Source organism: Anthonomus grandis, chromosome 3, assembly GCF_022605725.1.
Source record: "Anthonomus grandis grandis chromosome 3, icAntGran1.3, whole genome shotgun sequence".
NCBI classification, from domain to species: domain Eukaryota; kingdom Metazoa; phylum Arthropoda; class Insecta; order Coleoptera; family Curculionidae; genus Anthonomus; species Anthonomus grandis.
In genome coordinates this window covers 14,249,048-14,272,651 of record NC_065548.1, presented here as the reverse complement: position 1 = coordinate 14,272,651, position 23,604 = coordinate 14,249,048, and the positions used below count along the sequence as shown (strand labels likewise).

Here is a 23,604-nt window from a genome sequence, read left to right as displayed (position 1 = left end):
ATCTTTTCTTTTTGTTGTTGGCTAGTAACTGTCATTAGTGGTTTCCGATTTCGATAATTTCTACAGCATTGGATCAAACAGGGAGCCTTGTAAAAATTTAAGAGGGTTTAAAACGCAAAAAAAATCATAAAAGTGAAAAGAACCTAAAGAACTGAAATCAATATAGCCACAGAGATCTAACACTAGAAAAGAGACTCGAAACCAAAATAAACAAAAATCCCTGCAAGAATCATAGGCAATAAAATAGTTATTAACAAGGACGAATCCTCCTGAAACTTTGAAAACCATTGAAAAAGAAGCATTCTTGGAGCCGATCGTCGATAAATCAACTTTATTTTCCAACACCACCCAATGTGGATCACAGAACTATGAATGACTAAAAATGCTAAGAACGGAGATAATTTCGAACCTAATGTCTTGAAAGAAGCAGGTCACCAACATAGTCTAGGGAGTTGATAGATGGGCAGAAAATTTGTTTTTTTCTATTAAAGCACCCACCGGACAAGTAAACGCTGAATCTGAGACACCAGTATGAAGTACCACAAAAATTAAGCCAACCGCTCATTTTATGAACACTTAAAAAAAATTATAAGATAAAAAAAAAATTACAATCCGTATAATGAAAGCGACAAATAATAAGTTTAGCTGTTAGTCTTAAAGTAGATTAAAACAAAACTCTAGTTAAAATAGAATCTAGTTTAAAACTAGTTAATGTATTTTGTTTTAAAATATATTATTAATAAAATTATACAAATAATCCTTACAACAAAAACAAAGAAAAAAAAATTACCAAAAGTTTCCAGAACCATAGATCAGTTAAACGGTAAGAATAGGTTCAATTTCTTAGACCAAATTAAAAATTAATATGACATTATTTTGTTGAACTCATTTAATAAATTATAGACACTCATTTAACTTAGAAGTTTATAATTCTTTGTATAATGACTTGTGAATGATGTAGACCTTTCTTGTAGCTTTATCGGATATGTTAAATTTAATGAGTCCAGTTAATAATTGGCAAAAATCAAAATAATTCCTTGTTATATTTTAACGTTTTTCCCGTTCGTTAGGTGTGAATTAAAACAATCGAAAATAGTCAACTAATTTATTTACACATTTCATTACGAAAACAGGATCACTCACTACAAGATATATATTTTTACTGTATTTATTTACCACTATTTAAATTTCGCGCCAATATTTCTAAATTTATTTCACTGAACTGACAACTATCAGCGATGCGGCTCCTTATATACTTGGCTGAACACTGTTCCGGACGATTTTTGCCATCCTTCTAGACGTCGCGTCGTGCGGTGTGCCACTTGTCATTCCAAAATGACGGAGTATCAGTTGGTTTCTCGGTGTTTACAATATGTATATATAGATCTGCAATTCAAGAAAACGTATTTGTAGATAACTTATGTGAGTATTTAGATACAAAAAAAGACATGACAAAAGACACATTATTACCAGTGAGACAAATCTTGAACTTTAAAAAAAAAAATTAAAAAGACTACAAAAGTATCTTGGCGGTATATAGATTTACGTCTTATAAACTATTTTTTTCACGAGACCATTAACAAAAACTTGCCTTGATCACTTTTTTATAAAAAGAGAAAATGAGCACAACTTTAAAAGTCCAGAATCCTATACAGTAAGTGATTAATTAATCATGTATAGTGGTTTATAAGATAACTGCTCACTCGCTCATTGTTTTAACATTTGAAAGAAAAACTGCACATGTGCAGACAAATAATAATGTATATAGCATATCAAAAGATTTACAAGAAATCAAGCATAAATCTACACAAAATTTAAGAAAACTGGGTAACCAAAAAAGTCCTACAAACAATAAAAAAAAAAGAAATTTGCAACAAATGTATGCGAGATCCCGATAATGATCAAATAAAAACATCGTATAAAAAACTCAAAAATCCATTAGTTAAAACTATTAAAAACTCCACACATGCGATTATGCACAAAAAATTAATCATAGAAAACCAAAATAAACTTTTCGTTTTCCCAGACTGTCTCAAGTTAGGTGAAGTTAAGGCGTTATTTAAAAACGGACCAAATACAAAAATGGGTAATTATATAAACCTATATTTGCGAATATATAAACTTATACGTTGCGTGACATTTCTTTGAAAAAATATCACGCAACGCGTCGTATATTTTTTAGAAAAACACAACATCTTATCGTTAAAGTATATGGTTTTAGAATCTATGAAAAATCTACTGAAGATGCGGATCTTGACTTAACATCCAATATCTGTCAAAGCTTGGATAAAAAAAACAATCATGTCTGTGTGTTTTTATAGATCTTACTAAAGCTTTCGACAAGGTATGTCCTGATAAATTTACTAAGAAGCTTGACCAGGCTGGTTTTAGGGGGAATATGTTGAATTTATTTAAGTTAGTCTGATTGAGTTATTTATACAATAGACGGCAGTATGTAGAGATAGTTGATTAGATGATACAGTGAGCTTAGGGCCGTAACTTGTGGGGCTTCACAGGGAACGGTGTTGGCACCATTGCTTTTTAACATTTATATAAAAAATCTCTTATTGCAAAAACGAGCAAGAGGAGGAGGAAAACAAAGTGTGGTAATAAGTTTTGCAAAACAATTAAAATTAAGTAAAAAATAAAGCTGAAAAGGATTTATGTGTTCTATTTAAATGACTTCAAGTTAACGCCTAACAAAAATAAAACAAAATTTGTAACGTTTTCTTCGTATGCAAGCAATCTGCCCAACTTTCGTTTTCTTAACATCTCCGACAACGTATTTATTTCTCGAACCGACTCAATTAAATACTTAAAAGTAATAATCGATCAGCATTTGAGATGGGAAAACAAATAAATTTCAAAAACTGAATCTTACCTTAAATGAATATCCAGTTAAAAATTCTCTATTATGCATTAGTACGGTCTCAAATTAACTATGGAATTGTAAGCTGGAATTGTGTAAGGGATTGATACTTAAATCATCTTGAAGTATAATTCAAAAATGGATTTTAAAAATAATTTTTATTAGACAAAACTTACCCCAGCATTCTTTTATATAAAAAAACAAATGTTTTTCATGTAAGACTATTTTTTAAAGTAATTGTGTTGATAAAGAAAATAAAAATAGATCTACATACCGTGATACACAAAAAAAAATAGATTGCGAAATAACTGTATGATGGTCCCTGCTAGTAAGAAGGAGGGCAATAGAATAGGGCATAGTTCAAGCGAGTGCCCCAAAATTTATAATTTTTTGTCGAGAGTTAAAAGAAATTATAATATTTATAAACCGTTTAGATGTAAATTTAAAAAAGTTATTACAAATAGACAGGACTATTATACAGAGTTTGTTTGCATAAAGAATTATTTTAGACATAGATAAAAAATAATACTGTAAATTAAAAATCTAGATAATAGTGTTTTAAAATTATTATAATATGAAAAGTTTGTCCACTAAGACAAGTGACAGAGAACATGAAGTGTGACAAAAAATGTTTACTCCTTACAAGTATAAGTTACTTATGCTTGTGGGTAACTTGTTAATGTGCAATTAATTAGGAAGGTTGTACTATGAGAAATAATTTTGTAAATTGGCAAATAAACAATATTTATTTATGTATTTAGTACAGCGACAAGTAAACATCATGTGATTTACTGCTTCAGAATCTGACAATTTGTCATGCACTCCATCTGGTTGTGTTATGACTGACAGATGTTTCATCATCTGACACTGTCAGACATAATCATTTATCCACACTGTCCGCTTGAAAATTTCTATAATCTTCGCTCTCTCAAATGTCTCAGAGACATTTTGTCAATTGATAAAAACTCTCCAAAAAGTGTTGACTTCGAAAACACAACAGAATATTTTAAGTTCTCCATGGGATCTCGTTAAAGTTCATGAACCTTTTTGCACTTTTTGTCTCGAATCTTGGTAAATTGATGCACTGTCTCATCTCAGGTGACAAAACCACTCACCCGTTTCGAAAAAAGATACGAAAGCACGGTTCCCCTCACTCTGTCACTTACTAATAAGATGGTGCAGCGCATACACTACCAGATTTTTCTGATAAGAAATATTCAAAGATTTTGCTAAACCTTAATGACGATACCTACTTAGGTAGAGTTGCGTAGGATTTTTTCAGAACACCTAAAGCCCAGGATGGCTGAATATACAATATTGATTAAAAAATCTCAATGATTCCTATAATGAAAAACCACCAAAATGTATAGCTGTACTCATGCTTGTTATTGTCTGACAGGCTTTCAAGAGTCCCATTATTCAACACCCTTTTGTAATATTCGCATACAGGTGCATTGCACCCTTCTGAAATAACAGGATCTATCAGCACTTGTCACGTAAAAAGGAAACTGATGGATGGAGTCACCCTCTCAAAATATTGGGGCGTAAAATGAGGGGTGAGCCACTAGGGGAGAAGAATGTAGGTTAATGGGTCTTTTGGTTATTATGGTTGGTATACTATTAAGTAAGTCCTTATATAATAAACAAATACTATATAAAAGAAAAAAAAATACTATATACAAATTTGTACTTGTATGACGTCCACTCGATGAACAGGTTCAAATGGGTTTAAATAATTTGCACTTTTTGCACGCATTGCGCAGACTCGTACAATAATATTTGTGTTATAAATTGCTTAAGTTAGTAAATGAGTAAACTAGTCAATTAATGATAAATAATTAGTTTCAACTTTCAAGCAATAATTGCTGGTACCTTATTAAAATTGATATTTTTGGGTATACTCATACTTCGTACATTCTAAATAATCGCTGTCCAACTTTGACAGTTTTGTTCTTGAATATTCGGTACAAGTTTAAAAGTACCTTGTTGCAACGTTGCCAATATGCCTAAAATGTCCTTTATGGATTCATTGTTTTTTCTATCTTCCTTTATATAGTTTTCTCAGGAATTTCGTAAGTACATCTATTATCAAGGACGTGTAATGCAATTGAAATTTACACATCCGGGGCTCATAAAGTTGCGCTTATCAAATTGTTCCGCGTTATCCCAGACAATAATATGTCACCTTATCTATTATTAAAGTGTTTCAGGTTTATGTGACCTTATGTCGATAAACTAGATGTGCGTTATCGGCAATAATAGTCAAATTACGCATTTATCAGTTTAATTGCATAATGGCATGAGAATTGTGTGTTGCTAATCAAAGTTGCCATTATCGCATTATCGTTATCGTATATAGCACTTTATGTAAATATATACACACTATAGTCGATTATTTTCTGCTATAGTTTTACTATGCGAGCATATATATTACCTCATCATATAAGTTCCAAGATGTTTATAAAGCATAATAAATCAGTTTCGATATAAATAAGTTATGAACATTTCATGATTATGTGATTAACTTACATTTTATACTGAGTAGGTAACTGATTTTTTTTTATGTATTTTATAAGTACGATCCTGTTACAAGGGTCATAAAATTAAAATTCTCTAAATTTTAAATCACATTTTTGTGTATTTCTTTCAGATGATTTTTGGCTTTTTTTTATAATAAAAAATGTATGGTTAAAGGGGTTTAAGCATAATTTTAGAAACCAATTTCCTCAGAGGTCGAAGTTATTGACGTATTTTTGTAAAAATAATAATGTATTGTGCAATGTTTGGCATTTCCTGGTTAAACGGACTGGAGTGTGACAGGTTTAGGACCTCAAATAAACCTGATGTTGTTCCAGAAGAAATGCCGACGTATCTAGTTTTATCTTCAGGGCTCTAAATAGCACGTTACCATTTACAGTTGCACAATTCGTAAAGTATATTTTTTCTGTAGTATTTTAACCCAGGAAATTAAAGGTGAAGTAATTATTTCTTGTTGTTCAAGAAATTTATCTAAGCCTGAGCTTAACTATACTGTTACAAAAAGAGAACTTTTGGTACTATTGATTTCTTTTGAGAAATTTAGGATGTACGTAGAAGGAGCTCAATTTAAAGTCATCACTGATCATCATAGTTTGTTATGGCTAAACAATCCTAATGACCCTTCACTTCGATTGGCTAGGTAGTATGTAAAACTTAAACAGTTTGCTTTCAAGTTGATTCATAGCAAACGGAAATCTTACTATATTCCCGATACACCCTCTAGAATTTATTCTAATTTAGCAACTGAAACCAGGAAATAGCAACTGTACGTTTTTGTACATTTATTGTATTTGGTATTCTACAAAGGAAGTCACAAAAACGTTTCAATTCTGAAATCCTCAGTCGAAACTTGATAATGACATCCTTTATACACATAACTTACCTCTAAATAGCAATCTTAATTAAAAGAAAAGGGAAAAAAGTGGTCTCAAAACAAATTAAAAACAAAGTAAACTAAGAAATTAAATCAATGAATAAATAAAAAACACTCTAAAAACAGACAGTATTATTTTTTTAAGATGTTACTCCTATATTTTATATACTTTAACTTTTAAAAGGGGATAAAACATGTATTTGAATCCCGAATATGTACAGCAAAATGATACTGTTAAAATGTACATACCTATTTTTGTTCAAAAGTGCAGTTGATCTCCAATGATAAAAAAACATAAAGACAAAAATGAACAACTCGTAGATGTACTCAAATACACACAGAGATAGCTGCTCTTCAAATTTTTCAATTTATGCACCAATAGTACCGATAATCTACGAATCTTAGCGAAGATTCGTAGATTATCGAGATTCTTTAAGATGGTAAATAGCAAATTTTGTTTATTTATATTATTGACGATTATGATTATTATGTAATAAGAATTATTGGTGGTCGTTAATATATAAGTATAATAGCATTTCATTGCGGTTGAAACAATTAACTTTTACATCCAAGATCAGGAAAATTTAAGAAAATCAAAATTGAGACCCAATGACCAATGATGCTGTGCCAAAGCCGTATTATCACTTTTGTCTGCATTGATGATGCTTATTCTGCTCTTAGAGTATTGTCTAGTTTGTCCAACATAACTCTTCAGAATTACAATAAATGGAATCTTGTAAATTAAATTAGATGAGAGAAGGCATGAGAAGACGGATATTTAATGACCCTCCCAGAAGTAGTATACCTATGCCTTCGAAAAAATTATACCAGTAGTGTTATGAATGATCATAATGTTTAAAAATTGAATTTTCTTATTCTGCGCTAACTTGAAGTGAACATTTTCTTGGGACTATAGCTTTATAAATTATAATATAAATCGCAGAGACTTCAATACTTTTGACTGAATATCCTATCACTGAGCGATCGAGTTGAACGTAATACTCGCCATTAAATGGGAAATAACTAGTTTCAGATATATTACATACTCTGCTCAAAAATCAAAATATTGTGATATTCAATTAAAAAGTTGAAGTAACTTGTGACCGAATAGAATAGTAAATCTAGTTAGCTGGTAAGCAGTTGCGTTAATGCAACTTAAAACAAGGTTTTTCTTAGACCATACAACTTTAGTCACACTATTGTGTACCGTAAATTCCTATTAGCAGACACGCCTATGTATTTACATGCTAATAATCTCTCAATAAGACTATTGATCCTTGCTTAAAATTTAGAAGTTGGATCAGACTTTATAGATTTGTCTGTACTCATAAGTAAATTATTAAAATCTGTGCCATTTAAGTTGGAACTTATATAGCTATTTATGGATGAAACAATTTTAGCCTATCCCCAAAAAAATTTCTTCACCTTACTATAGAGTTCACAACATAATTGGTACCCTTTCTAAGAAGTGATATAACAAACTTATTGCTTCTGAGAGGTTTATTAACTCTGCCTTCTCATTTCACAGTCCACAAGTCTCCAAAGGTGTACTTTACAAATCATATCATATTAGTAGTCCAGAATTTCAAGAAGGCCATAAGATAATAATTAATTTTTTACTCATGCAAAATAATTATTCTTCTTTCCGCCATAGATGTAATAGGTGCCTGAATAATGATTTCTTATCTCGTCATTTGATATAAGTTGCTTTTTTAAATAAAAATTGGTATATACGTTTTAATACTATCCTTTTGCTGCACATATTCGGGATTGAAACAGGTATTTAGTCCCCTTTCTAAAATTAAAATCTATAAAAATATGATGTAAACAAAACTAAGTGACAAAACAGTAATTAATATAAAAGTAACATTAGTGTTTTTAATTAATCATTAAATTTATTTAGTTGTGAAATTGCAAAGTGCAACGTGTCATTTCCAGCCCTGAAGGTGTGCTAAATAACAGCCGAAACATCAACATTTCTTCTGGAACAAAAATAGTTTTATCTGAGGTCCTAAACCTGCTAAACTGTCTCTCTATTTAATATTTATGACGTTAAACTTTAATAATTGATAAACACGCTTTTTTGTACAAATTTAAGCAATAATTTCTTTAGGGGCGGAGAAAATCACTAAAGGTTTATTTTGCAGCCTGTGCGTATTTTTTTTTGTATTTGGGTGGAAATTTTGGTAAAATTTGGAATATTTTTAAAATAAATAAATATTTTTGATGATTCTTTACTTAAGGGGTATTTCATAGTATACATTTTTGAGAATTTGAGAGCAATTTTTTGGAAATTAATAGATATTTTTTCAGGGCCTCAAGCCTTTTTTTACAAAATATGGGGCGTTTCTATAGTTAAATGGACTTGTATTAAGACAGTTTTCGAAACCATTAAAAAGTATCACCGGTAACCACTAATTGACATGTATGACATTTGAAGTGTCATTTATCGTATTTCCCTACCGACACCCTCCGCTATCTTACGGACGTTAGGTATAGCCATAAACATAGCGAAACACATGCGCATTAATGTTGTTCACATTATTATTAAATAATAATAATTAATAATGCAAGTTTATTTAGTCTCCTTTTGTCTGCAACAGTAAAAACCAACAGAACAACCTAAAAATAAATTCCAGTGTCTTGACAAAATTCAAGAGGTGTAGGATCAGATTTAATGATGATAACAAATTCTTCTAATAGACATCCTAGCAAATAATCCCTTTGTTAATCCAGCAAAATGAAACGCCATACATAATAAATTGTGGTCTGATTCGAGAGCTGCAAAATCCTCAATCATATTGTAACTCTAGGTACTTTCCAATTTTTAAAAAAGGCTACCTAATATTAATAAAATATCTACAGTTTGTTTAATATCCAATAAACGTGAGGTTAGAAAATGTAAGGAATAATAATATAATCACAAAGAAAACAATGAAAACGAATTTTTTGGGAATAAAGTTTTTTGCTATCGTTAGGTTAGCGGTAAACTTGTCATCTATTTCGAAAACACTTTTTGGGGAGCTGTCAAACAGCGGCTAAGATAACGTTTATGTCTATGTTAAGCGTCAAAACATATGCATCTTCAAAAACTGTCTATTATACACATTTTGGGCAATAATGTCGTCAGAGGAAAAATTACTGAGGTGTTTTTTTATGGCTATTTGACAAAAAGTTTTCGTAAAATCGGCAATTTTCTCTAAATTTAAGAACGTAATTTCCCCAGAGAATGTTTGAAATTACTCCAGGACTCTCCAATAAGGTTTTTTAGGTATTTGAGTGTATTTTTTTATAAAATTGGATATTTAAAAAAAAATAAAAATTTTCTGCTATTGTTGAATATCTTTACTTAATAAAAAGTATTTTATAGTATAAATTTTGGAAAGTAATAACCCCAGAGAGGAAATCACTAAGGTACAATCTATGAGCGGTTATTGAATATTGCAGAGGATTTTTTAAACTTCTTTTTTTTACAAAAACATTGTTTCACAGTGGGATTTTTGGTACTTACTTTTTTTCAAAAAATGGTTTTTGGAAACAGCTTAACCCAAAAGGATTTATTTTTATTTACAATCATAAAACAAAATAAACCAGTTTCCCTCTTTACCTAGCGCAACTTCCTAGACTAAATGCCTCATAGAATCGTATGAAAGGGATGAACAGGACCATAATGGGACTCTTATTTTCAATATCTAATAATTAAAAAAAAATACGCACATTGGTCCTCCTTCGCAGGTAGATATTTTCACATGATGATTAGACCTTAGTTAGCGATCTTGGACCTGATGTTTCAGTATATCAACGTGGAAAATTGGGGGACCCCCGGGTCTGACGTTCAGAACCGAAAGCAATTTTGGTGAATGTTATTGTTGGACTGGAAGGCCTGCCGAGGCGAGTCTCGCCTTCGGGTGCCATTTACGAAGCTGAAATGAGGCCAACTTAAATTGCGCCCGCTTCTGAAGCGGACGGCCGTCAGTCAACTGTCCTTGTTTTTTTTTTTAGTATTTTTAATTTTTTCCAGGTGGAATCTTTGGCAACTACAGAGAATGTAAATAACAATATAGAGTTTTTTTATTATTTTTTTCCTAAGAAGTACCTAATATATTTCTATATACAGGGTGTCCCGAAATTACATCGCAATATTTTACCAGCTGCATCTTTGTCTAAAAATAAGACAAAAACTTCATATACAGGAATCTTGAAAAGTGAATCGTTGTCATGTTACAGGATGTTTTATAATTCCTATTGAAGATAGTTTTTTGTTAATATTTTCGAAACGCCTGGTCGTCATTTTTCGAAATATTTATCGTATTCTACTGTTATTGTTACTGATTTTATAACATTTTATGCTAAAATGTATACAGGATCGCTTAAAATTAGTGGTCAGCAAAGATAAAATTGTCATAAGTTTTTCTGATTACTTATTAATTATTTGGGTAGTAAAATTTGAAAAAAAAAACATTTTTACATAAAAAAGGTACTCTTGTCTTATTTAAGCCTCTGGTTTCAAGAAATTTTTTGTTTTGTTTGGTATTTTCAGTTTTTTTTCTTAGCTGATAAGTTAATTGTTTTAATTTTTCTCAATTATTTAAACATTATTTACAATTTTAAAATAAAATTTTTAACAAACAAAGCAGTTTTTAATCTTAAAATTAAGTATTTGTAATATTCCTACGTCATGTTGATACCTGATGATCAAAAATACTTTATGAGTGTAGGTTGCAAAAGATTTATGTCTGATAATTTCAAAAACGGGCGCTCATATCGAAATAAGATAAGAGTACCTGTTTTATGTAAAAATGTTGGTTCTTTTTAATTTTATTATTCACATACTTAAAAAGCAACCAGAAAAAAAGTGATGACTTTTTAATCGCCCCCATTTTAGCATAAAATGTTATAACATCAGTTAGTAACAGTAATATACGACAAAAATTTCGAAAAATAACGATTAGGCGTCTCGAAAATAATAAGAAAAAACCATCTTCCTGTATATGGTCTTATACGGAATTTGTTAAACTTGTGGCTCTTCTAGGAGGCGTGGATAATTTTGTCATTTAATAATTTTGTGCTAGAATTGTGATCCAACATGAAGAAAATGTGAAAAAATCGGTTTTTATTCATTTTAGGGCTGAATTGATAATAAACTTTTTTAAAGATCTCTTAAAGTCGTATGAAACACGGAAATAAAAGTCTTAATTTTCCCAAGAGGTCCGCGTATAATTTGACGTTTATGTTATATTTTATATTCTGTTACACGCGGTGTTATGGTCTCGTTTATTTAGTATGTTTCGTTATACATATACAATGTACATATTGTGTATATCATAATAAAATCATGATAGGATCAAAAATGTACAGGCATTTCTTGTAGATTTTACAGGGTGTCCCATTAATAATGATAAATATTTTAACAGCAGATTTCTCTTATAAAAATAATGAGGTTAGGTTAAATTTTCCTAGTCCGAAAATGAAATGCAACCAAGATACAGGGTGAGGAACATTAAGTATTTTTTTTGAATTTTGTCTATAACTTTAGCAGTTTTTTTGTTTCTAATTAAATTTGGCATTTGGAGGTTTTTTTTTATATGCCAAATCTAATTTTATTAGTTTTTTTAATTATCTCATAGAGGGCGCCCCCAGCCACATTTTAGTGGTTTTTTGAACTCCATAGCTTTCTTACGCCCTGTATAATTTTATTTTTTATTTTAAATATGCATTTTGCAAGCATTTTTGCTTACAAAAGGTATACCTTCAAAATTTCTCTAGGATTACTCTTTTTCTAGATACTTACATTTAAGGATTTTAAAGACATCCATGAAAACCATATTTTAAACTATTTACATTGCTATATTACACTTTAAATAAATGATTGATAAATAAAAATATAAAACCTAAATAATTATTTAAAAATAAAAATTATCAATATTTGCCAGCAAATGTTCCACATGGCCTCCATTGGTCTCAAGACATTTTAAAATTCTTTTATTAAAAGACCGCCGAATCTTAAAAAATAATTGCTCATTTCGAAATGACTCAGCAGCTGCTTGAATTTTTTCTAATAATTGTTCTCATGTGTTTATTTGATTTTCGTAAACAATGGATTCCATGTGTCCCCATACGCAAAAATCCAATGGGTTGAAATCAGGACTTCGTGCGGGCCAACGTCTTTGACTTCCACGTCCTATCTAGTTGAAATTAGCATTAAGATATTCTCTCACAAGGCTAGCAAAATGCGCCATCTGGGCATAAAAATCATATCTCGGCGCAGATTTAAAGGCAACTCTTCTAAATAATCAATGAGTTTTGTTTCTAAAAAGTTTAAATATAATTCTCCGTTTAGATTTGAAGGTAACTCGTCCTGAAAAAATTGTCTAACACCACAGCAAATATTAACTTTAAATTCGGGTCGAAAGTGTCTTTCAGTAATGAGATTTGGATTTGCAATATCCCATGAATGTTTGTTTCTAAAATTAAAAATTCCCCGTCGGGTAAAAATCGCTTCATCCGTTAACATAATTTTATTAATAAATAGGGGATCTTGATTTTGTTGTTCCTGGATATAGCGGGCGAAATCTAATCTCACTGGAAGATCTGTCTCCAAAAGATTTTGTACTGGCATAAAATCGTATGGATAAAGACGCTCACTATGAAAAATTCTTAAAACTGAGGACTTACTAATCCACTTATAAAATCCAGTTCTTGCCGCCATGCGCCTTATTTCTGGATCTTCAGCATGTCGCATTTCCGAATTAGAAAAATATTGATGTCTAGGCATCTTAACCTTATTTATTAAACTCTTAATAATAATATCATTTCATTGGTGATTGTCCATAAGAAAATAAGAACTGGCCCAGAAATACTGCATCTTGTCCCGGTGATTTTTCTTGTATATTATGTATATGTTTGTGTGCCTGTCCCTTCTTTGGTACTTCTTTAGGTCCACTAGGTCTAAACTGGTATCAAAGTCTAAAAGCTACCTTATTTTACTTTGTTTTCCTCAGTGTTTAGATCTAGTTTTGGGAGTTTGAATTGGTGGTTCATGTTGACTTTTTGATTTATTAGTTCTTGCTCTTTGTACAGTTTCTATCTGGAAAGGCCTGAGAAATCACTTGACAGCATCTTCTTAAGGATTATGAATTGCTGTTTATTTTAAGTCCTTGAGAAATAGCTATTTGTTTATTTTTAATATGGAAAGAAATGCCATATATAGAGCATACCATCCGAGCTGTGCTTTTTTAGTTCACATCCCATTACAGAAGGAACTCTCTTATTGGAAATCGTGGTTTTCTGCGAAGGGATTTTCTGTGGAGCATAAACAGCAATATTAATTGTTTATTTTTGAGTTGGTGGCCGAAGTGATAGTCAACCGCTGGATCTTTGTTACCAGTTGTACCTTTGCCAGAACTGCTTTCCATTCTTTTTCTCCTGTAAATGTTCTATTGATGAGAATTTTGTTCTGGCATTTGCGTTATTTGTTCACTTCAATATTCTATACGGGTTTTTCGCTTTTTTTTTTGGAGGAAGACGATTCTAGATCATTCTTAGTCGGCTGGAGGTTGTAGGTATGACTGCACGTTGTCTCGGGAATTTTTGGATATTTTACCCTTTATAGGAGATCAAAGTGCTTCAATTATATTTAAAATTTCGGTATAGTTGTACTCATTTTTAGAAACCGTAATTTTGCCCAGGAGGGCATTTCATAACAACCTCTAGGGGTTTATTTAAGACCCACTGCATCACATTTCTTAGTGGCACGTTTTTGCACCTCATCGTTTTGCGAGGTAAGACTTATGATTTCTACTTAATCCTATTTTAATAGAGGATAGTTCTTTTAACATTTTTTTCTTCTTTCTGTTTTTAGTTTTCTCCTAGTTTCTTTTCTTGGTTTCCGATTTATCCTGGACTCCGAAACTTGTGATTGTGACGAACTGACGGAACATCGTATCCCTGTTTATTTGACCAATCAGTTGTAGAAACCAACTAATTGGTTTAGTATTCTTTTTTGTTTTAAATTTAATATTGGTGACTACATTTAAATCTCTCCTTAGTTGATTACTCACCTTCCAGAGTTTTGCTTTATTAAGTGGACTTTTAAATTGAGTAAGTTGTTGGTACTACCTGTAAAGTTCGTACGATCATACTTACAATACCATGCAAGGGCGCAAAATAAAGTAATATTTAATCATTGCCGTTTGACTAAAAATAAAAAAATAAAATTTCAAACGCTTTAGTTAACCTCTGTTTAACCAAAATTTAGATAAACCGGTAAAATTCAAAACAAACAAACTCACCCCTGAGTAGAGTTAAATATTTAGTGGCTGACTTTCTAATTTAGTTAGGACACAAGAACCACCTTCTAGATCTTTAAGATTTTTATTTGCTTTTTAAAAATCATAACCCTCAAACCTATTTAGTTATTGAAATATCTTGAACTAAATAACTTTAATATTTAACTATCAGATATTCAAGCGGACTGTAGCTACTGGAATTTAAGATAACTGTTCAGCTTGATTAAAATTTGTCTTGCTTAAATTTAAGGGTATAACAAATGGCACTCAATGATTTTCTTTTATTTGTACTTAGGTAAGCCATAAGTAACAACCGATACCTTTGATTACTCCCCGTAACTTTTATTGACTCAAAAGTGTTTGTATTTGGAGTACAGCTCTGTACTTTCTATTTTTAGGATCCCTAAAGGCAACGACGTATTAGAACTATTAATAACGTTATAATTTCTTAAAAAAGAAGACAAAAATATTTGCTGACATGCTTTTTTTTGTCTTACATATTGCTATTGACATAAATCTGCCTTTCTTTAATACATCTTTTAATTACAAGTACCAAAATAATTATCAATTTAAATATTTTTTAAATCTTAATTTAAATGTATTAGTGCTAGTAAACTCTAACATTCAAATAACCATGAATTATTTATTTTGATATTTTTTTATCAGAGGAAGACAAACTTATCTCAATAAATATATGTTAGATAAAGGCGGGTATATCCGAAAATGATCATGTCTCTAAAAGCAACATTAATCTGAGAATAATTGTTTTGGTGCTCTTGTTTGACTAACACATTATTATTGAGTGACATCCGTCTTTCTCTTACACATTACAAATACTGAAAAACTACTGAAAAAAAATCGGTAATTCCACCATTTGAACAATTGGATGTTTTATTTTGTACATTTTGAGTAGAAATATGAGAAAATTCTTTACTTAACCAAATTCCAAATTTTACTGTTAGTCCAATTGACTCACAATCGTGATATCAGCACTTGTGGGCGTGGGTCGCTCGTCTGTGAAATTAGGTCAGACGAGACGGGACGTATTTAAATGGACGATCCCGCATTCGTCCTTATCTTAGAGAAAAATCCCGGGACACGTATGTCTTCTCTTTTTATTATTTTTATAGAATTCAACATAAATGCACCATCTCATGTGAGTGCATGCAATTAGCCGTTTATTCATCCAAGCAAACGTGATTAAATTGTACACAAAAATTTACAAAGATAAATTTTGTGATGTACAAACCATGAATTTGTCACAAGCAAATTACGCTAATGCTAAACTGAGGACCCCTTATCTCACTACACAGTGGGACATGAGGGAAATTTATTGGAAAAGAATCTTGATTGAGGAGGTCCAATGAAACACTTCTCAAGTTCTATACTTTTAACATAGTTAATTAACTAAAATTACAAGAACTTATAAAAAGTTAATTTGGTACGACATATAGGTACGCCATTTTTGAAGCATGAGTCACACGTCACACCTATTCGAAATTGGCTGCGCTTATTCACAGACCCAATTCTTAAGCTGACTTTACATAATAATAATTTTGATTGCTACATGTTACCCTTCCATCCTGTAATTATTATTAACAACATTTATTTGATCTCTAAAATATTTAAACTTTACAGTTGGAAGAGCTTTAGTTAACTTATCTGAAATTTGATCAGCTGAATGTACTGTAAGGAAATGAAATTTTTAAGAAACTAAATCTCTTAAAAAACTATGTCCTACATCTATATATTTTGTATGTTTCGTTTTAAGTGTCCTGGCCATTTTTCAAACATGAGTCTATTATCTTCAAAAAATTGAATTGGATACACATTAGCATTCAAAATTTCACCAATCAAATATGAAACAAAAATACACTCCGTAGTACGACATAGAAAGAGATATTTATATTCAGCCTCTGCCCTTGGTAATGAAATGTATTTTGTTTTATAGTTTTCCAATAAATGACATTTTTATAAACATGTTATAAAAAATCCAGGTGCATTTTCTATCGTACAATTTGCAAAATCTGCATTGGCACATGATTAGATAATAAACATTATAATTTATAATCATATAGGATTTGACATATTTCAAATGTCTAAGCACTTGCTTTAAGAATATCCAATACTCTTTTTAAAAATTATTTGGAAATTGACTAAAGTAGGTAATACTAAAACATAAAAACCAACTGCTCTACTACCTAGCTACAATGCGAAACTACCTACATGATAAGACCAATCAATTCCCTATATGGATAACACTCATTACCTTTGTTACTGTTATTTGACTTTAAGTCAATTTTAGGTTGTATTCGAATTTTTATTATTCATATTTTCTTATATTTTATTATGAATTTTTTTTTTAAATAATTTTTTTGTGAATAAAATATGTATATATATATATGATGTATAGATATGACCCTTCTTTATGATATTGAAACCTAAGAATTTCAAATGAACGTTACTTTTTGATATATTGGTATATAAATTCCTCATTTCAACGGTCATTTAGTCTTTCTAAAGACCTAGACAATATAACTAAATCATCAACGTGAACTACATAGAAATCATATCCATTATATTGTTCCATCTTTTAGTTCACCATTTAAAAAAGCACACTTTACGTTCAATTGTGACTATCATCTGACCATTGGTGAGTATATTTCGTACTTACTGTCACGTTGTTTAATGCCTCTTGCTACTAGTTGATCTTTCTTCACCCTTTGTCCATTGATATCCTTCTCCTTGAAAATCCACCTTGAATCACTGATAGTTTGATTGGTTAGATATGGCAGAATTTCTCAAGTGTTATTCTTCACCAAGGCATCCATTTCACTATGTACCTATTGCTTCCTTCGATCCATGACCAACTGCTACAGCTTCTTCATAAGTTTCTGGTAAATTCAAATTAGGAGACAGTTTTACCACTAACCAAAACTCTTTATTTTACTCTTAACACGTGTTTCGCTAACGATGTTAGCATCTTCGGGAGAAGATTAAAACTAATTTGTTTTAATTTGAGTGTCACACCAAAGGTTACAACCATAGTACTATTTTGGTAAATTATCTATATTGAAACAACAGTCCTTTTTGAACTTTTCGCTCCTTCTGGTGTAGGATTGACATCTAACTCATTATCGTCAAAATCTTCATCTTGGTTAGGCACATTGGAATCTTCATGATTATGTTCGCCATTCAACTTTTCATGATTATCATCTTCCTCCTCTTGAATATAATTTATATTCTAATTTATCAAAATATCTTTTATATTTCTCTTATTCGACAACTAATCAAATACTATATTTCTTGCAGATAAAATATTTTTATCGATAAGGTTCTATGATCGATACATTTTTTGGCTTCTCGCATCCAATTTGCAATGGCGGTTTTCCACTGGAATAAGAATATATCAAGGGCACCCAAAAACTTTAATTTTAGCTAGGTTGGGCTTGAGACCATACCAAAGTTCAGCTGGTGTGATATTGTTTGCAAGAGTAAAAGTGGGTGTCCTGTTTGTAAGCTATGCTGCAGTTGACACAGCTTCTTTCTAAAATTAAAAAAAAAATCGTCCAACGTACCTTATCAAACAAAGTGCGATTGTAGCTCTCAGATAGGCTATTTTACTCAGGAGTTCTAGGAATTGTAAATTCTAATTTTATACCCTTTTGTTTACATGAGTTTTTAAATTCATGAGGAACATATTTTCCTCCATTATCACATCGAACTCTCTCAGGAAAAAGATTAAATTTATTCTTTACCAAGTCCAAAAAAACTCTTTAAATTGATCAAGTGCTTGATTTTGAATATTCATGAACTATACAATAGCAACGTAAGAAAAATCATCAATAAAAGTATTGAAGTATCTTTTACTATCAACACTCTCTGGTTTCATTGGTCCACGGAGCTTTTAGCTCTGGTGGTAGTGCTTTGAAAGCCTGTCTTAACTGTCTCTCTTTTGGACAAATTTCACAGAGTTTGGAGTATGGATACTTTGATGAATGCCCCATTCTTTTATGTAGGGGATCCCCTTGTACTCTTGTGAGATTTACATCAATGTTTTCTTTAAAATAAAATGTTATTATATACATATTTACCTTTGCCAGTTCCATATCATTTATGCCTCTGATACTGATGGTCCCTCCCTCAAAAACAACTTTAGAACCTCCTGCCTCTATCTTCTTCACAGACAGCAGATTGTGTGTCAACTTTTTACAAATTTATCAATGATACATTTTTCAATCTAAATTTCTGTCCACTTTGAGCTTTCGGATGCAAATTGCCCTCCATGTGTGCTTGTACTGCTTAACTTTTCTTTACAACCCTTATAGAATGACATACTCTCTTTTTGCTTAAATTCACCTGTACTTTGTACAACCAATTCCACAAAGAGTCCACAATAAAGTTAATATGAGAACTGTTTGAAAAATGACACGCATTGCATAATTTTCTTGAGATGTCAGGAAATCGATTTCATTAACCTTTTTCTAACATATTACATACTCTATTTTGGTTACCTCTCCAATTCTTATTGACATTATGACATGCACTTTGTCTTAATTTTGGGCAGTAGTATTCTTACGCCTCTTTAACCCGCAATTAAATGGAAATTTATCTTTATTAAGTTTAATACCTTTATTTCTTTAATTATTTATTAAATTTCTTCTGAGTCGCAAAAGCATACCTTGGTTCTTGGCATCCTTTAGTCCCACTTCTTCTTTCTTTATCTTATAAAAGTCCCGAGTTGTGACGTAAAATCCAAGGTAACTGTTGTTGAATTTTTAACAAAAGACAATATGTGTATAGCGGTCACCACATTTTGGTAACTTTCAGGCTTAATGGGCTTTGTAGTAATTTTAGTTTCAATCATGGTTCCACCACCGTTTTTTAAATCGGTGACAGTTTTCTGAAAATCTTGAATACATTTATTTAGTGAATTTTAGCCACATATCCCAGATTTCTAAGTTTTGTTTGCAGCTGTATTTGGGTACCAGCCCACTCTTTTTATAAATTCTTTCTAAAGTTTCCATAAAGTCCTTCGCTATCACTATTGTTTTGACTATTTCTAAAATATTATCAGTCAGCCTGGCGTTAATGTCTTACTTTTTCTACTTGCCAATAATTGTTTGATCTGTGGGTGGTTGCTTGTAACTAACATTTAAAATATAATTGTGTTCAATTTTATCTTTAACTCCCAATTTTCAAATCCTACCTCATCAAACGGCCTAAGTGATGTTTGATTAGCCAATCCGGACATTTTCATTAAGTCTTCTGTTACGATTTCACAAAGGTTCAAATACAAAAGGTATGATGCTAGTATATACCACATCACACAATTTTATACTTTTTCCCAAAAAAAACCTTAGAACAAAAAAAACTGGCACTTTTTATACATACAAGGGGACATTTTTGGGTTCTTTTTGGTCTTTTTGACATTTTAATGATAATATTAGATATTGTCGCAATATTAGATTACCCATTTTGAATTTTAAAAAGTTTATGTACGTAAAACTCAATAATATAAAAAATTACATAGACTTCTTACGCTCTAAATGACTATTCGTTTAATGTTTAACCTTAGAACTATACAAAACATTTCGTAATTCAAAAAAGAGAAAGTCCGTTTGATATTATCGTTGCCGAAGAAGTTCCAAACCAATAACTTCGCTACAGTACAGCAACAATAACAAAGATTTTTTTCAGTTTCTACATGCAGTACCACCAGTTTAAGCAACGCATCTGATTTAATATTCCATCCAATCCCTTGGTATCTCCTCGATCTACAATACTTACCACAAGGTGACGTAACAGTTCCAACCAACGACCAGTTCTAGTTACCAAACAGACAAACAAACCCATTTTCTAGCAAACTCTCGTAAACGCGACCATTAAAACGTAGCGGGTACCGATAAAAGTACCGCAGAGGCAGAAATATGTGGCGCATGCACGTTCTGGTGACCTTGTGTAACTATTGTAAAACGGTACGTTGTAAATGAATAGGTTATTCATTTTTCAATAGATATGCCGTGACGTAACGCAAGTATAACGTTCGTCAAGGTTGAACGTGTTAATTAAGAAATTATTGGGTACTACTAGCGCGCTCTTTGTGCTTCTTATGCTGTTCTTTTGTGATGGGAATTTTATGTTGGCGGGAATAAAATGGTCGGTTTATTTCAATTTTCTATGAAACAATAAGAGAGAATAATGCTAGTTAATTGCTATAAAGGAAAAGTACTATTGAACCACTCACTCCAGGTGAGCGCAATAATTATACATTGCTTTTCTTCACTATAATAGAATTAATAATTCAATTTTTTCGCTAAATCATCTTAATGTGGATGATGATAACCTATCGTAGGGTGTGGTCAGAAAATATTCACATTTCTAGTATTCTGGATGGACTAATTGAAGTGAAAATCAGCTGATTTATGTCAAGTGAAATGATTAACCAGCTGTCAAGTTTTAGGAATTATTCAAATTGTCAAAGGTCTCTAATAAACCCTTTTGAAGGTTAAATAATAATGGACCGCATCCTAACTGTCACTTGTCAGATATTAAAACAGAATGTAAGATACATAGGACTAGATATTGAGATACTCAGTATAATTAGTATAGTTAAAAAAAATCATAAAAAATCAAAAAAAACTTTTATTTGCTCAAACTGCAACTTTACTGTGGACTGAAGACGGATCCTTATGGTATACCAGAAGTTATATAAGAAGTATTTGATTGAGCTTGATTTTATAAGACCACCAGCTGCTTCCTTTAAGAAAGATAAGACCTATGGAAGTTTAATGAATTATTATCGAATACTAGACCATTTTTGCTGAAAGCAGGCTGTGATCCAACGTATCGAAAGCTTTAGAAAAGTCAAGCAATACAAGTGCTGTAGTGTCACCCCTATTCAAAGCCTTAATGATTTCTTGAGTAACTCTTAACAAGATGCATGTTGCACTGTGCTACTTTCAGAAGCCAAACTGACCCCTCCGAAAATATGTTATTCCTGATAAAAAAATATATAAATTTGTGGTTTGAATAAACTTTTCTAAAACTTTTGAAATTACTGGAATAATTGATAGCGGTCTAAGGTTGCAGTATACTGATTTTGGCCAAGCACATTATAAGAGAAGTCTTCCAAACATCAGGAAAATAATTTTAATATTTCCAAACAGCAGTTTCTAGTATGTGAGTTAAGTGAGGAGCAGGATGTTAAATACGCCATGGAAGTTAGCAACAGAATCAGAAACGAAAATCAAATTTTTACAGTCGCCCAGATAAGTTCTGCACGCAATGTATTTTTTTGCATATTTAAGAATTAAATCTGATTTTAAACGTCTAAAAAAAAATGTGAGGAAAACTTTAATTACATATAAACAAAAAGGGTGTAGATTTGATTTTTTTTCGGCATACTAGATAAATGTTTGTAAAATATTAAATAACTTAAAAAATCATAGAAATTAGTAATAATTTTGTTACACCTTCAAACTTGGTGTATAAATAAGAGATTATAAAATACACCATATATCACCCTTACACCCCTTCATCCCCTGAAAAAACGTGTACCTTTGAGATATATCGTGTATTTTATTATCTTTTAATTATACACCAAGTTTAAAGGTGTATCAAAGTTCTTACTAATTTCTATGATTTTTAAGTTATTTGGGGGTGGCTTACACCCCTTCATCCCCTGAAAAAACATGTGCCTTTGAGATATATCGTGTATTTTATTATCTTTTATTTATACCCCAAGTTTGAAGGTGTAACATTTTTAACAATGACTGTGATTTTTTAAGTTACTTATTTATTATTCTACATATATCTTTTATGCTGAAAAAAAAATCAAATCTACACCCTTTTTGTCTATATTTAATTATAGTTTTTCTCTTAACTTTATTTTAGATTTTTAAAATCAGATTTAATCCTTAAATATGCAAAAAAATACATTGCGTGCAGAGCTTATCTGGGCGACTGTAAAAATTTGATTTTCGTTTCTGATTCTGTTGCTAACTTCCATGGCGTATTTAACATCCTGCTCCTCACTTAACTCACATACTAGAAACTGCTGATAGAGGAAGCCATTTCTATGGCTTTCTTTTTATCAAAATTTATGTTTTTTGTTAAGTCTAATGGCGAATATTGAATTGAATCCTGTTAATAATTTTCGCCAAATTATCCGATTTCTGATCAAATCAGGAATCAAATCATTTATCTAGAAAGTCAATCCTGTTGGTGTTTAATAATGAACCACATCCTACCTGTCAAGAGGGTGGCTGATGTGGATTGATATTTATAATTTGCAATACTATGCGATAAGGTAAGATAGGATTAAAATATTAAGGTTAGAGAAAGTCGAAACCTCGAGCCTAGTTAACCATAATATGGCATGTCTTTTTAACCTGGAAGTTGTTCAATACATTTTTATCGTCTTCTATCTCATGGATTTCTGACATGTCAAGTTCGTTTGCTGCCAGGTTATATGGGTGAGACTGAGACGGACAATTATTAGACGTCAAAATCAACCATTTATAAACGCGGTTTTATGGTACAAAAAAGCGTTTTTATCATCTCTTAATTAGGTATATACAAGGAAAGCCAAATTTGGTTTTTGCCTTACATCCCCGTTTTTCCAGAAATAAATTCAGTTCAATTAACTTTAAGACCGGTTTGAAATTAGAACCTATCGTCCCGATAAGAATGTCACGCTTCAAACTTTGATAGCTGATTTCCCAATTTATGTTTTACAATGGGTGGGACAAAGATGGGTATAATGTATCTACAGTCTCATTTTCTAAGGTCATTCAACTATTTTCCTAAATAGTTTGGGAATAAAATGCATTTAACCTTCACTTCCATACTTTATCATTACCTTTCAATGAATACTTAAGTTACATTCGTGTTAACTATGAATATGAATTGCCACGTTTTGGTTAATCAATTATTTTATTCTTACACATTGGGTTTTCGCGGAATAAAACCTAAAGGTCATGGTCAAGGCTGCGCGATCTACGATAAAAATAATTTCGTTTGTGCAGGTCGTG

General features: G+C 31.2%; 1 protein-coding gene and 1 long non-coding RNA gene across 3 annotated transcripts in view; one reads left to right on the top strand and one right to left on the bottom strand.

Moving 5' to 3' along the window:
- LOC126733842 (probable JmjC domain-containing histone demethylation protein 2C) overlaps positions 1 to 23,604 on the top strand; it is a 408,562-nt gene that overhangs the window by 33,655 nt on the left and 351,303 nt on the right. The gene's annotated exons all lie outside the window — the stretch shown is intronic.
- On the bottom strand, positions 1,092 to 21,159 carry LOC126733850 (uncharacterized). The gene is made up of 2 exons (XR_007659888.1): positions 20,360 to 21,159; positions 1,092 to 1,386 (listed from the first exon to the last, which is right to left on the bottom strand). It is a non-coding gene; the product is annotated as an uncharacterized LOC126733850 (long non-coding RNA).